Below are 5,720 nucleotides of genomic sequence, written 5' to 3' on the forward strand. Positions count from 1 at the left end.
AAAAAATCAATAATCTTGCCAACTACAACTCCTCCGTGAGAATTAGAATGGAAGTAAGCAAGATTAAAGACTTGGAATGATAGCTTAAAAAGAATTACTCTCACTCTATTATTTTACCCAATAGTTATCGTATATTAATTTTGCTTCGTGAGAATTACAAAATTGACATACAACTAACTTTGGAGAATAAATAGATAGAAGTGATAATAATTAATTAAAACTAATATTCCAGCACAATATAGAAATATAACTAGAAAGTTTCAGGTCAGCATGTAGTAAAATTGAGATTAATATTATAACAATATCGAGCTTCATCAACTATCCCAACGAAAGAGATTACTCCATTATGGAGTATTTAAATCTCACAAAGAAAGGAATTCTTAAAATCCTATCAATACTCTTAGAAAATCCAAAGACTACAAGATAAAGTAAAATATATAAAGAAAGAAGCAAAGACCAAAGCTAGAGAAATGTTGCTAATTAGGCACGTATGATCTCCCCCCCCCCCCCTCCCCTTCAACACAAATATGACATACTATTTATAGGAATCAAATCTCATAATTTGCCTCGTGGTTCTTTTGCCATGTTGCCTTGTGGTTCTTTTGCCATGATGCCTCGTGCTTCTCTTTTTATTCCTTTATTTGCTTTTTTTTATTTCCTGCAAAATACTATTAGAAAATACAGAGAATTGACATATATATATATATATATATATATTATTTAAAATATTTTATTTTTAAGTATATAATATGTGAATATTTTATAGTCATCAAACTCCCCCGCACTTGAATCCTTGCTCGTCCTCGAGGCAGTAATTTTATTAATAATGGTTGCTCCTTGTAGAGTAGAAAAGTAAAAAAAAAAAATCACATAAAATTCAAAACCTATAATTTTTTCAAGTCGCCAAATCTATACCTTGTTTCTGCTTCTGCTTTTGTTTGTCAAAAACTTTCAACTCCTCTTTTGATGAACCTTTGAGATTGATAACATTATGATTACAATTTCGAGTTTCTCAAATTTTGTCCATAAGCTTGCCCTTCATGTCAGTCTCCACTAATGTAAAATCAACACTAATTTCTAAAATTATTTTAGGACTTTTTCAAGCTTGTAATGATAGGCTTAATGCATGTAACGATCCGACCGGTCGTTTTGAGCCCTAGCGCGTCGTTCAGCAGTCAGAGGCCACAAACAGCTTCAATTCAGGTATTACGACTTGTACGCGCGGTCGGAATTTAGTTTCGGAAAGTTCGGGGTTGATTTGGGAAGAGAATTCTTATTTCGGAAGCTTAGAGTTGAAAGAAAGAACTAAGGTCGGAATTTTTAGTAAACGACCTCGGAATCGGGATCTGAAGGTTCCAGCAGGTTCGTATGATGATTTCGGACTTGGGCGTACGCCCGGACCGGGTTTTGGATAACCCGGGAGCGTTTTGGCGCCTATTGTGGAAGTTAGCATTTTGGAAGAAATTTCATAAGTTTGCCTTGAAGAGCATTTCAGCGTTATCGGTGTCCGTTTGGGATTCTGAGTCTGTGAATAGCTCCGTATGGTGATTCTGGAGTTGGGGGCGCGATCAGAAGTGAATTCGGAGGTCCGTAAGTCATTTTGGAGTCATTAGGCTAAAGATAGAAATTTGAAGGTTTTTGAGAAGTTTGACCGGAAGTGGACTTCTTGATATCGGGGTTGGAATCCGATTTCAAAAGTTGGAGTAGGTCCGTAATGTCGAATATGACTTGTGTGCAAAATTTGAGGTCAATCGGACATGATTTGATAGGTTTAAGCACCGAAAATAGAAGTTGGAAATTCTAAAGTTCATAAAGCTTGGATTTGGAGGTCGATTCATGGTTTTAGTGTTGTTTGATGTGATTTGGGGCATCGAGCAAGTCCGTAGTGCGTTTTGGGACTGGTTGGTATGATTGGTTGGGGTCCCGGGGGCCTCGGGTGGATTCCGGATGGTTAACGGATCGAATTTGGAGTTTGGAAGAGGGTTGAACTGCTGGTTGCTGTCATAACCGCACCTGCGGAAAAGGGGTTGCAGGTGCGGAGCCGCAGAAGCGGCTAGGAAGGCACAGGTGCGGATTTTGGTCAAAGGCTTGAGGACTGCAGATGCGGTCAAGGTTTCGCAAAAGCGGGACCGCATCTGCGGATAGGTGGTCGCAGAAGCGGAAGAGGCATCTTGGAGAGGACCGCAGATGCGATCAAAGTTCCGGAGGAGCGGGACCGTATCTGCGGGCGGCACGTCCCAGAAGCAAGAAAGGGGTGGCCCAGGGAGGACCGCAGATGCGCTATTGTAACCGCACCTGCGGAACCGCAGAAGCGGTCAAGGAAGCGCAGGTGCGGAAATAGCTGAGGCAGTAAGGTCTTTTAAAGTTCGGGGTTGAGTTCATTTCAACCCCATTTTCTTCCATTGGAGCCGATGGGGAGCAACTTTGAGGTGCCATTTTCGTCACTTTTCATGAGGTAAGTAAATTATGCTAGCCTTGAGTTAAATACAACGATTATGTATAGATTTTGGTATGTAAATGGATAAAAATTTGGGCTTTTGGTAGAAAGACCTAGAAATTAGTAATCTTGGAATTTAGCCACAATTTTGGGGATCAAATTAAGAGAAAAATTATATATTTGAGTTCCTAAGGTCATGGGTAATCTTTATCTTCGAAAAATTTCGGATTCCGGGCACGTGGGCCCGAGGGCGTTTTGGTCAACTTTTCGATCGGAGTTAGGAATTGCTATAAATTAGATTGTAATGAATAATTGAGCATATATTAATGGATTTGCGTAACCGTTGGCTAGTTTGGGAGCATAGTGCATCAAGTAGAGTCTTCGGAAGGGCGTGGAATGTCGGTTATGGATCTTCGGAGCGAGGTGAGTCTCCTTTCTAACCTTGTAAGAGAGAATTGTCCTCATAGGTGAATTAATTGGATATTTGCTCCTATTTGTGGGGGCTACGTACGCACGAGTTGACGGGAGTCCGTGCGTAGCTACTATTATGCTATTGTCCGGGTAGTCTAGGACCCAAAAAGCATGCTATACTTGGATTAATTGCAAATTTATTGACGGCTTGAATTGCTTAAATCACCTTGGATTAGCAATGAATTTAAAAAGGGATTAAACGTTATTTTCTCGGATTGTTAAAAGAGGATTTGTTTTATTTGGATAATGTCCGTCGATAATTCTTTATTGATTGTTTGAGCACGTATCTCTATGTGTACCTGTGTCGCATGCATGATTCGCGAGCAGGGTATGTATTTATTTTATGTTGACCGCGTCGCAGGTTAGTTCGCGAGTGGGGTAATAGATGCATCTATAGGCACGCCGTCGACCCTCGGCAAGTGCACATTTTATTTCTATTGGAGCGGGCCGTCGACCTCGGCATGATTTGCGCATGATTTATTGTCGCTTGAGAATTTTAAATGTGAAATTGCCCATCGTGGCTTAATATAAATTGATAAGATAATGAAAAGTAAACCCTGAAAATCCTTTATTATTTGTTGAAGGTGTCTTGCCTGTTTTTCGGCTGTGTGAGTTAGAACTGCTATATAAAATCCCTGATCTCCTCACACTTTTAGTATATTATTATTGGACCTCTAGTAAGTATTGAAGTCTACCTCTCATCTCTACTTCTTCGAGATTAGATGGGATACTTGCTGAGTACACGTTGTTTTCGTACTCATACTACACTTGTTGTGCATTTTTGTTGCACAGGTTTATATGAGGCCAGTGGCTTAGTGGCATAGCGGCATGGTTGACACGGAGACTAGGTGAGCTGTATTCCCTCGAGGCGACCCGCAGCTAGTGTAGTCTCCTTCAGAACTTTATTTAATTCCTGTCCAATTGTATCCCGGACAGTCGTTGTGCTTTATTCGATTTTTCTTAGAAATTGCTCATGTACTTGTGACACCGGGTTCCGGGATGGTTTGTAGTATTTGTATTAACTGTTCATCACTTAAATTTGATTTGAGACAACTACATTTTAATTGCTAAGCTTGAAGGAAAATCCTAGATTTCAAAAGCATTAAAACGAGAATTTAATTAAGTATTTGGTTGGCTTGCCTGACAGCGGTGTCCGGCGCCACCACGACCCTTAGTGGATTTTGGGTCGTGACAACATGGTATCAGAGCACTAGGTTCCTAGGGTCTCACGAGTCATGAGCAAGTCTAGTAGAGTCTCGCGGATCGGTACGGAGACGTCTGTACTTATCCTCGGGAGGCTGCAGGGCTGTTAGGAGTACTTCCCTTCTTGATTCTTTATCGTGCGATTTGATTTCATGTGAGGCTTATGCCTTTGTTTCGTTCCTACTCAATCTTATGCGACGCGAAGCGCTTGTTATAAATCGAGAATTGAAGAATCATAATGGTACTACGGATGTGGTGCGGGATGTTTCTCCCGGTGTAGTTGATTGGATTATTATCGTCGCCTTATGGGAGGATATTTTAATGTTTCAGCCCAGTAACGGTACTTCTGAGGGCTTTGAGGATAGGCACAAGTTGCCACGATGCTTATGAATGACTATTCTGCAGTAGTGATATGATGGTGTGATGTTGCCCACGTGTCGGGGCAGTGAATGACTAGAAGGGAGGTTTACTCAGGGCATAATCAAGAGATTCAGCGTTTTATCCTGGCAAGGGAAAGGCAATCAGACTGAGGATGGTCAAATGTGGGTTGGTGGAAGTAATGAGACTTGGTATTTGCAAGCGTGGTAGAGCTTTCTTCTATGATGGGGTGTGATGACGTCCAAATCTACTACTAAAAAGTAATAGACACGGTCGCATGCAATATAATTTACCCAACTATGAGTCGGGGTCGAATCCCACAGAGAACAATGTGTAGGCGATTAGGAATGTAAGAAAATTATCGCTTATCGCACAATGCCAAACACTAAGAATTTTGGTTTGAAAATGTTTATATCTAAATGCGGAAATGTAAACTAACCTAGAAAGCAAGTAAAATGATCAATGGCTACAAGTATGAATGCATCGGGAATTACACTCAAGTAACGATCCAATGTATTTCACGATTTTACAAATATGAGCGAGTTTAAGTTAATTAGCCACGGATAATAATTCTTAATTAGCTTCTTCCGAAGACTAACAAGACTTCCTAATTGAATTATCCCTAAAACAATTAGAAGATTAAGCACACCCGGAATGGCTACAAGTAGTTCAATCCTATCCCTAGGTAGAATTTATAAAATGAGGGTTAACGCCTCAAGTTCTTGTTAATTAATCTTTCCCAACCCCAAGTTATCTTTTCCAAAATTAATTCGGAGTTAATGGGCGAGTCCTAGGGTTAGCTAATCCCTTTGAAAACATTAAAGAACAAGAATAATTAAAGTAACAATAACTCACTTCCTAAACAAATAAAAATCATTCAATACATAAGCACAACAAGGTATATAATCCACACTTTAAATATGAATACTTCCATAAACAAGATTCAAGTGTTGGAAATAAATACTACACACTTAAATATTCAATACAAAGCAAGGAAATGAAGAGATAAACATAAATGGGTAAGAAAATCTTAACCACAAGCTTCAATCTTCAAAACCCAAGTGTGTGTGCAAAACCCTAGTTTCAATACTTGTTCTTCTCTAGTGTGTGCTACTAAAATTAAGCCAAAGATTTTCAAAATATCTGTTTGGACGAGTATAAAAATGGTTTGGGGTGAGAACTTGTGAAATGCCAATTCTGCCCAGGTCTGATGCACGATTTCCGCACCTGC

The sequence above is a fragment of the Nicotiana attenuata genome, chromosome 11, assembly GCF_001879085.1.
Source record: "Nicotiana attenuata strain UT chromosome 11, NIATTr2, whole genome shotgun sequence".
In the NCBI taxonomy this organism is placed as follows: Eukaryota; Viridiplantae; Streptophyta; class Magnoliopsida; order Solanales; family Solanaceae; genus Nicotiana; species Nicotiana attenuata.